Source organism: Passer domesticus, chromosome Z (genome assembly GCF_036417665.1).
Source record: "Passer domesticus isolate bPasDom1 chromosome Z, bPasDom1.hap1, whole genome shotgun sequence".
NCBI lineage: Eukaryota > Metazoa > Chordata > Aves > Passeriformes > Passeridae > Passer > Passer domesticus.
Window position 1 is genome coordinate 84,766,684 of NC_087512.1, and position 10,955 is coordinate 84,777,638.

At 40.1% G+C, this 10,955-nt stretch overlaps 1 long non-coding RNA gene across 6 annotated transcripts; it reads right to left on the bottom strand.

The window, feature by feature from the left end:
• Positions 1-1,346: 1,346 nt before the first annotated feature.
• Positions 1,347-9,489, bottom strand: LOC135290365 (uncharacterized). Of its 6 annotated transcripts, XR_010353144.1 has the most exons (5): positions 8,761-9,489; positions 3,843-3,961; positions 3,069-3,188; positions 2,565-2,716; positions 1,347-2,109 (listed from the first exon to the last, which is right to left on the bottom strand). It is a non-coding gene; the product is annotated as an uncharacterized LOC135290365 (long non-coding RNA). The 6 variants fall into 6 exon arrangements; XR_010353146.1 differs by lacking the exon at positions 3,069-3,188; XR_010353143.1 differs by having other exon boundaries at positions 2,565-3,188.
• Between the last annotated feature and the right edge of the window lie 1,466 nt (positions 9,490-10,955).

A 10,955-nucleotide genomic window follows, 5' to 3' on the forward strand; every position in this document is an offset into this window, starting at 1 on the left:
CAAGGCAGGACACAGGACTGAAAAAAGGGAGGAAAGCATGAGGGGAGAAAATGGCAGGAAACATGAGGAAAGAGTAAGAAATGTGGGAGGACAAGAAGGTCAGGAAATGGGAGAGGAAAAGAGCATGAAACATGATGAAAAAAGTATGAGAAACTTGGGGAAATTTTGAGAAGTGTGAGGGGACAAATGTGGGAAACATGAGGGGAGAAGTGTGGGAAGTTTGAGGGCAAGAGGGAGGAAACATGAGAGAAAAAGAGGGTAGGAAATGTGACGGGCAGAGTGAGAGAAGGGTGAAGGGAAAGGCTGGACAATGTAAAGTGGGAAAGGATGGGAAGCCTTAGGAGAGGAAATGGCAAGAAATGTGACATGGGAAGTCACAGGAAAGAAAGATGAGGGGAAGTGTGTGAGAAATACAAGGAGAAAGGGTGGTGAAGGGAGAAAAAGGGCTGCCAGTGTGAAGGGCAAAGTGAGACAAACGTGAGAGAAAAGTGTTGGAAATGTGAGAGAGGAAAGAATGGGAAACTGAGGAGAGAAAAGGGCAATGAAATGTGATGGGGAAAGTGTAAGAAATGTGAGAGGGAAGGTGTGAAAAAAGTAAGGGGAAAGCATGAGAAACACTAAGGTGAAGGTGTGAGAAAAGGGAGTGAAGTGCAAGAATTATGAAGGGGAAAGTGTGAAAAATGTCCTGTGAAGGCTCTCTCTTGGACACAACGCTCAGATCCTTTGCAGTCTTGTGGTGCGCCAGCAGAGACCTGCTACTGATATTGCATTTAACAATATTGCTCTGTCCAGTGCCATGTCCCTGCATCTCTGCCCAGGGAAGCTGATGAAGCCATGCTGTCTGCCCAGTCGCACTGTTCTGCTGGATTCCGGCCAGTTCTCTGGTTCCATATGTAGTTCTTGTGAGGGATGTCATGCATAGGGATCTCGTTCTTGTCCTTCACACCTGCAACACAGGCTTCATGGTGGTGTGGTGCACTCCTGCATCTCTGAACATCTGTAGCTGTACCCTGCTCAATGTGGATGCCCTGAGCAGTTTGAACAAGCAGTAGGTGGCTGTTGCTGTCTGTTGCAGAAGCTGTCATCTTCTGGCTGCTGCTGTCAGAGGAGGCAGCTTGCAGGTACATTGGACCCTTGTTTGTGCAGGAGTGCTGCTGACTGTATTGCTGACAGATGGGCTGTCTCTTCCTGGTACAGATGGTACCAGGCTGTTTGTTTGAATATGATTAAGGGAGAAGTGCTGGAAACCAGGGAAGAAAGGGCACGAAGCATGAAGTGACACCCTCTTTCAGTTGCTGTCAACTTGACCTGTGTGATGAATGAATGAGGCCAGATTTCAAGAAAAATTGAAAAAGGCTCTCGTTTATTTAAAAACAAGATGAAAGGAATGGAGGATCCAAGATAAGCTTAAACCTCCTCACAACAGCTCAAAAATAGCAACGTGCTACAAACACGTTGGGTTCTCTTCCTTGTGAAGCTATCCCACCATTCACAAAACAGAAAGAAGAACCCCGCCTGACTGAAAAGCCCCCTTTTTATAACTCCCTTTGGTCCAGGATTGGTGGGGTTTGGATCCGCGCACTGACTGGTGGAATCTAGGTGCTCTGATTGGTCTTTAGTGAGGTTCATTCTGGGCCAATCATTCCTTCAGGGCATCGAATGATTGGTTGGTGCCCTAGCCCAATCACTCCTCACCTCTTTCATCTCGTGTCTTCACCAAGTCCTGGACGCCCTTTCCCTTTACAACAAGTAACTCCCCATTCTCCCCAGAACTAATAGGACCAAACTCATGACAACTCCCCCCTCTAAAACTTTGATTGGGCTTTAGCCCGCATCAACACATTCAGTCTTTAGTTTTCAAACAGTCTTTTAACAGTTTTCTTCTTCAGTCCTTTAAACCATCTTTAAACAGTTTCTTCTTCAACTGTATATAATTGTCTTAATTTTTGGTATCTCTTGTACATTTCTATAGCTGATTCAGCAGTCTTTATCTCTTGGTTTGCTTCAACTTCTTGCTCTTGTAGTAATAAAATGTCCTTAGCGTTTCTATCCTTTCCTCCAGTTTTAAGGCTGAGCTTGAGGGAGTTGATTACAGTTCTCGTGACGACCCTGATGAGGCATGGGATCATACAGGGAAGAAAAACAATACTTATTAGAGTACCACCTAAGATAATTAATTCTTTCTTCCACCAATCACCCTTCAGGAGATTATTCCACCAATTTCCCCAATCAGTTTGTAATACTGAGGTCCATCTTTGAACAGGGACATGGGTTAATTTTCTGATGTTGGTTGTTCTATTCGTGATCACTTTGCTATGGTCATCTATTTCTGTGCAGCATTCTGATGAGTTAAATTTTCCACATACTCCTCCTTCTTTGGCTAAGAAATAGTCTAAGGCTAGCCGGTTTTGGTAAATCATTGTTCTCATTTGCACAATCTCTTGATTGTGCATTAAAGAGATCTATTGTTAATGTAGATTGGTTAGAAATAATCTCTAATAGATCTTGTAATCTGATGATTCTATTTAGCATATAAATTGGTGTCCTATATCCCCATGACCCACCTTGGGCCCAAGTGGCTGGACCATAAGTGGCAATAATACATTCTGGTGGCCACTCCTCCTCTCCCCATTGTTGAGTGCCCCCTATAGATATGTCTGTCTTTCTCCGAACCAACTCATCATAAAGCGGCACTCCCAAATGGTACCGTTCTATCCTGGGGAGGAGGAAAAAAGATAGTCTTATTATGCCTAAGGTACAACTCCCAGTCCATCCTCTCGGCAGAACTACATATGCCATTTTTCCGCACAGCCAATATATACTTTTTGGGGCTCTCCAAAATTGAGGTTGGCTTTCTAATTTATAGTTGGTTTTATTCCAAAATTTCGCAGTTTGGGGTTTATCCTGGAATGGATTGGGCTCTCATGTGGGACACTCATACAATTTTTCTCTCTCTATATATGAGCACTGTGATCTTCTGGACCTCGACCAATATAAATGTGGACACCTAGGGATCCACTACTGATGTGTGTTATTTAAAACTAAATAATTTTTGCAATGGATCTCACCCAAATACATGATATATTCTGAATGTTCTCCAAAGACATTCCTCACTGGAATCGGACCTCAGGTTCCATACTTCTTCCTCAGGTCTGTTGTCCCGTTTGGATCCTTCTTTATCTAAAATCCTGAGTATATCCTGTCGACTCATAGGAATGCCCTCCCATGGCCAGATTTCAGCCATACAAGGGTCCCCACAAATCCAACAATTAGAGATGTTAAATTCATTACTCATTTTCTGTGCTAAATCAAGGAACAGGTTTTTCCCTCCCAGGGTTGGGATTTTTGGTCCCTTTTTAATTATTCCCTTTATCTCTTTTTCTTTTATGAAATCTGTTTCATAAGTCTCATGTTTTACTTGTCCTTCAATAGGTTTTCTTTCAGAACAGATCCACTTCTCCTTCATAGGGCATTTTCCCAACAATTTCTGTTTAAAATTTCCTATATTTTCGAATAGCCAATATGTTTTACCATTTTCCATACAAGTTGTTACTGGCAAAAAGTTGACACAATTAGGACTCGGGTTAGAGTGTGTTCTGAGGACAGCAGTCCGAGATTCTCCTGCATATAATGGGTAATAACACTTTTCACACAGTATCATCTCTCCTTTATCGATGATCATAAGTAGGAGGATATATATGAATGAGGGTCTGGTACAGGCCACTCTCCCAATCATGTCTCCTCTCTGTAGAGAATCAGCGAGTTTTTGTGGCAAGAGTGTAACTTGATCCGGTCTTGCCTCCTTCTTTTTCCTCTCTTATTTATCAACATGTTATTCTTACCAGTTACTGTTACAGGAGTTTACTTTCTCTTTTGCATCAACTCGTTTCTTCTGTCCTTTTTAGGGCCAGATTGCTAGATGCGTGGGAGAATGCTCTATCTTTTTCTTGGATCTTCAGATCTGTAACAAGAGATACCAGAGAATAACATATATTTCTACAATTTACATTTTTCCCCACCAAATATTAATTTCATTGAAAGCATATTAACGACTTTCACTTAAATATTTACATAACAATTCCAGGACTTATAACTTATGTGTCTTCCGATGATATGTCTGAGGTCTTCTTTGATTTAGCTAAAGTTGGAGATAGTTCCTTAGGTGCAGAAACCGGCTGTTTTACTCAGGTTACATGTGTCCACCCTCATTCTTGTGTTTGTATGGCAGTCTTGGTGGTCAATAACACTTGTAAAGGACCCTCCCATTTTGGGATCAAGGGTTGTTCTTTCCAGGCTTTGATTAATACCCAGTCACCAGGTTGGAATTTATGAATTTTGAAATCAATAGGAGTAGTTTGAGGAAGGTATCCCTTAATTCTTAATTCTTCTAAAGTGCTGGTGATGGTCTTTATATATTTTCTCACAACCATTTCTCCTTCTTCATATGTTCCTGCATTTCCCAAAGTTGTTAAAAACGGTAAGCCAAACATCATCTCATATGTTGAAACTCCTACGTCTGCTCTTGGTCTAGTTCTTATTCTCAATAGTGCCAGAGGGAGACATTTCAGCCAATTCATTTTTGTTTCTTCTGTTAATTTTGTGAGTGTATTATTAAGCATTTGATTCATTCTTTCCACCCTTCCAGAGCTTTGGGGTCTCCAGGGTGTATGAAATTTCCAGGTGATATTTAAGGCATCTACTAGTTGTTGCATTATTTTAGCTGTAAAATGAGGACCTCTGTCTGAATCAATATTATCAATTACTCCATATCTGGGTATGATTTGTTCTAATATAATCTTGCTTCCAGTCTCTGCAGTTTCTCTTGTTGTATATGCCTCTACCCAGTGGGTCAGATGGTCTGTTACTACTAGTATATACTTGTATCTCTGTACTTGTGGCAGTTCTGTAAAATCTATTTGTCTACATTGGAATGGTCTTTTTGGTAACCCCCTTCCCCCTTGAGGCAGTCTCCTCATTACTTTTCTATTTATTCTTTGACATATCATGCAATATCTAGTTATTATTCTTGCAATTTCCCATACTCCAATACATACATAGGTTCTCATAAAATGGTCATGCAAAGCTTGAGTTCCCCAATGAGTTGTGGCATGTAGGTCTCCCAGTATCTTTCTGGTTAATGCCCTCTTTAGTACTTGTCTACCATCTGGCATTTCCCATTTTCCTGTTTCATTTTGGATTGCTGCATATTTTTGTAGCTCCTCTTGCTCTTTTTCATCAAATACAGAAATTTCTTCCATTTCTTTATCCTCCTCCTTCCCATCTCCTATTTCATTTAACTTAAAGATCTTTTCTGAGTCTTCCAAAGCAGTTCTTTTTGCTCTAAGATCAGCCAAATTATTTTCTTTTATTTCTTTACTGTCCCCTTTTTGATGTCCTTTTATATGTACAATGGCAATTTCCTTAGATCCTCTTAAAGCTTCTAAGACTGCTCTTATAAAGCCTTCATTAATCAAGGTTTTTCCCTTTGAATTAACAAATCCTCTGTCTGCCCAGATTTTACCAAAAGTGTGGACTACCCCATAAGCATATTTTGAGTCTGTATAGATGGTTCCACTTTTCTTGTCAAGCCACTTTAATCCTTTCAATAATGCATAAATCTCACAGCACTATGCAGACCAGTTTATAGGAAGTTTTCCTTTTTCTACAACTGTCATTGTACGACCGTCTACCACAGCATACCCTGATGCTCATTTCCCATCAATCACTCGAGATGATCTGTCTATAAAAAGTACATCACCTTCTAGTAAAGGTTGTTCTAGTAAGTCCTCTCTGACTTTCATTTGCAAATCTATAGTCTCAAGGCAGTGATGTTCCAGTTCCTCCTTTGGTTCCCCATACAAAAACTGAGCAGGGTTTTGTATTCTTGTTGTAGACAGTTCTGTATTTTTGCTATTGTTTAAAATCAGTTCATACTTTAAAAGTCTGCTGTCTGAGATCCACTGGCATGCTCTTTTGCTTAATATACTTTTTAAATCATGGGGGGTATACACTTTAATCTTGTTACCTAAGGTTAACTTGCAACTACCACCTGGAGACAGGTAGGCCAACCTCTGACAACTGGGTCGAGTAGTTTTGAAATATAGGCAATGGGTTTTCGCACTCCACACCAGTCTTGTACTATAACTCCATAAGCTGTCCCATCCTCAACCTTCACAAACAATTCAAACAGTCTGTTTAAGTCTGCCAAACTTAGAACTGGAGCGTTGGCCAATTTCTCTTTTAGTTCCTCTACTTTCCTATCATCTTTACTCCAATTGATAGGCTCATCCTCAACCAATTTATTTTACAGAAATTTGACCAGTTTTGTGTGACCATCTATCCATAATTTACATTATCCAATCAGTCCAAGTAATTTTCTCACGTCCGTTTTTGTTTTAGGTGCTGGTAATGATAGTATCTCTTGAATTTGATCAGCGTCTAATTTTTTGTATCCTTTTCTAATTAAGTGTCTTAAATATTTTACTTCAGATTCAACAAATTGTGATTTTCTCTTCGATACTTTTAACCCTTTTTCTCCCAGGAAGTCTAACAAGTTAACTGTTGTTTTCTGTACCTCCTCTTTTTGTTCTCCAGAGATTAACAAATCATCTACAGATTGTAGAACTTGGGAAGTACCTTCGGGTTTAAATTGTTTCATTATCTCTTCTAGGGTTTGTCCAAATAAATTTGGTGACTCCGTAAATCCTTGTGGCAACCTTGTGCATTGTAGTTGTTGTTTCCTCCCAGTCTCCTCATCTTCCCACTCAAAAGCAAACCATTTTGTACTTTCTTTCTCAGTGGGCATGACCAAAACGCATCTTTTAAATCTATGACACTAAACCATGCATGTCTTGATGGTACCTTACTCAATAAATTGTATGGGTTGGCAACTACTGGTTATCATGTCTGCTTGTTTACTTCTTGTAGCTCTTGAACCAAACGATATGTACCATCTGGTTTCTTAATAGGTAAGATAGGAGTGTTTGGAGACATACATGGTTCTAATATGCCTTCCTTTATCAGATTTTTAATGACTGGTTTTAGTCCTTGTTTTCCTTCTACTGAAATTGGATATTGCTTTGCCCTAATTGGAGAAAGGTCTGGTTTCATTTTAATTTCAATAGGTGTAATGTCTAACAATCCATGTCCTCCTTCCTCTGCCCACACCTTTGGATCAATTCCTCTCTCATCTTCTTCTCTCAATACCATCATTTTTGCCACCATATGTTTTCCTTCGGGTGCTACTTCTATTTTTAGTTGAACTTGTAAGTCCCAACCTAGAAGATTAGAATCTAGTTCTGGCATATGTAGTAAATCAGTACAGCCTTCCCTGAAACTTCCTTTTATTGTTACATCTTCAATAATAGGTACTTCAAAGGGTTTATTTTCAGCACCTCTCACTTTGCAGGTCCTATTACTCCATTTATATCCTGTAGGGATTTTTGCAACACTTGATCGGTCCGCCCCAGTATCTACTAAAAATTCAATTTCTTCGCTCTGAGGGCCAATTTCTAAGTTTACCAGGGCTCTTTTTGATGACCTATTCCATCCCTCAGAGCATAGAGCCCCCAACACCCCTAATCATCCCCTTTTAATCTTCTTTCTAGTGTGTCTTGTTCCTGTGATATAGTTTCATCTATCTTTCTCTTTTTACAGAAATTTCTTGTGTGTCCCTTCTCTCCACAATAAAAACATGTAATCTCCGCCCAAGGTGGTCTCCCTTCCATCCACGATGTTCTACTGTCTATAGTATGTTCACTGTTTCCAATAAATGACTTTTAAATTCATTTCCTCTAGGTCCAATATATCTATCTTTTCCCTCCAGTTGATTAACTACTTCCAAATCCTGAACTTTGTCTTGTTCCCGCCCCTCTGAATTCACTTCCTCTAGGCCCATTATACCTGTCTCTTCCTCCTCCAGTTGATTCATTACTTCCAAATCCTGCACTTTCCCTTGCTGCTGCCACCATGACTTTTGCTTTTGTCCTCGTCTTTTCTTCATCCCTCCTTAAATATACTTTTTGTGCCTTTCTTAATAATTAGTTCATTCCTTTTTCCTGCCAGTTGTCTAACTTTTCTAACTTCCTCCGGATGTCAACCCATGCTTTTGTTACAAATTGTATTTTAACTAACACCTGTCAATCTGGACTGTCCAGATCCACACTTGAATATAATTGAAAGTTCCTTTTTAACCTTTTCAGCCAAGCGCTCAGTGACTCCTCTCTTTCTTGTTGGCTATCAAATGCTAATTTTGCATTGTTTGTTCTGGGTACTGCTTCTTGTATTCCTCTTATTATCAAAGTTCTATACTGCTTCATATTTTTCCTTCCTTCTTCCTGATTTGGATTCCAGTTAGGCATATTAAGTGGCATTTTGTCTTCTCCCCTAGGACCACCTCGATTCTCCCCCTCCCAGATCTTCATCCCTGCTGCTCTAATAATTTGTATCTTCTCTGAGGAAAATAGTATTTCTAGGATTGAGTTTAATTCTTCCCACATATAGATATTGGGTCCTAGGAATTGATCCAGCTGTTGTGAGATACCTATGGGATCTTCTAATAGGGGTTTAATTTCTCTTTTAAAATTCCTAACTTCAGATGCTGTTAATGGTGCATTTACAAATCCAATGCCTCCCCTAGCTCCCCCCACAGGTACTTCTCTCAGAGGAAATAACCTTTCAGTCTTTTCAAGATTTTGTTGAATTTTCTTTGCCTGAAACCTGGTGTTATAAGTGTGACTCTTTGCATGTTCATTTTCTTACTTTAATTTATTTTCCTCCTTATTTTTGCAGCAGCAAACTGTCTTATCTTCTCGGCCCCTTGTTGTTAAATGTTCCTCCTGTATCTGATTTTTAGGATATTGGGGTATATGGGATACATAAAAGGGAATATTTTCTATTGTTCCGGGTCCAAAAACAGGGGAAGAGGTATTTGGAGGTATGGGTTGAAATATGGGGGAAAAATAAAGAGGGAGATATTGAAAAGTTTTAGGAGCCATAATTGGGGTAGGGATACTTTGAGCAGTGCTGGTGGCTGGTGTTACGGTACTCGTAGAACTAGAGGCACTTTGTAAAACTGAAGGAGAACTTGAGTGCATAGATTCGGATATTAGTGGGAGGGGAGATGACACAGAGGAAGGCATAACAGTGACATGATAACTTGCATCCAAGGGTTGAGGCGATCTTGTCACCCATATGGGAACTGATGTTGTAGTTTGTCTTACGCCCTCATCTAGTATCAGTATTTTGGGGTACAGTTCTGGAGGAGGAAGAGGTAGACCATTTGTGGGAGGAGTTAGAGGAGGAGGCTATGGAAGACAGTCTATAGGATCTGGAGGGGGAGGAGGAGGAAGGTGTTCTAATGGATCCCACTGTAGCTCTCTCACGCTGCGGTCACTTGGAGCGAAGGGGCGCCGGCTAGCTGCTCCCTGGATGATCACAGAGGAGTGCTACAAGACTGTCCACTCCCGGGCTCTCACCGAGACTGCCCAGGTAGCGATGACAGCTGCGACGTGGGTGACGCAGGCTGGCATGGGGTATGAGGTCACAAGACAAAGGAATGCAAGATGGAAGTGTGTGTAGGTTCCAAGGAAACTTCATTCCGAGGAGGGTCTAGGGACAAGTGTCAGGGGAGAAGAGTCTGGCCAGCTCTTCTGAAGAGAGTGGGCATGGGGGGTGGAGACATGAGGGAACCAATAGGTGAAGGCAAAGGGAGAATTGCATAATACAAAGGGACCAATGAGAGTTACATGGAGGGGGGAGGAAGCCTCAAGGACAAATCAGCAGCTAGATTGGGGATGACTGACATGGAAGTCTCTCAAAAAAAGGAGGGGGGGTTACCATGACAGACCAGGGCAGGAGGCAGCACCATGGGGATTGACATAACCGTATAAGGGCATGAGGGGAGGAACAAGGGACTACTCATTTTGATGGGCAGACCAGTGGCAGGAAAAACAGGGGAAAAACAACTTTGGGACAAACCATCATGAGGGGTTTACATGGGGGGAAAAAGGGACAAACCATTTCTTATACTAACAAAGAATAACTAATTTTCATAACAACATCAACTATACTTTTAAAACACTCAACAGCACATCCCGCCTCCTCTCTGGTAACTTATTTACTTCTTTCTCTCTTTCTTTAGAAACTTCATATACTTTTATTTTCTCTTCCTGTTTTACTTTCTCTAACCAACATGTAGCATATTTAATTTCTTGTTCACAAGGTTCTACTCTGGCATTAGCATCTCTGTTTAAGGCTACCCATAACCATCTTTCTTCTGTTCCATACCAAGGCCAATAGACAGGTCCCTCTGCTATACTCTCTTTGGGCCATATCTCTTATAATCTCATTATAATCTTTATTTTATCCAAATTCTTTATGTCCTCATTAGCATCCCAATTATCCAACATTTTTCCTAATGGGCTGCTAAGTGGTATTCTCTTAAAAGTTTCCTTTCCTTTCCCCTTCTTAATAGTATTCTTTCTGGCACACTTTCCCATATTTTCAGATATTAAGAAGCAATTTACTTTCTTCAAATTCAGCTAATACTGTTATAGGAGTGGAATCGCCTAAATAATATTAATCAATAAAAGTAAGTATTATAAAACAGGAAAGAGATGGAAATTTAATGAAATTAATATGACTTATCTTAAAGAAATAGTGTGAGAAACAAAAACAAAAGTACTTACTTTAAAGAAATTATATATGGCAGAGCATGGGAATCAGAGCAAAGATGGCAGATTTTAAAGAAATAAAATAAATATGGCAGTGTGTGGGAAACAAGGTAAAGATGGTGGATGTAAAGTGATAAATTAAAATGGTGGAATGTGGGAATTGAAATAAAGATGGCGAATTTTTAAAGAAATAAAGTAAGTATGTTGGATTGTGGGAAACGGAATAAAGATGGTGGATTTCAAGAAATAAAGATTATGGATTTAAAGTAATAAAAAAATGGT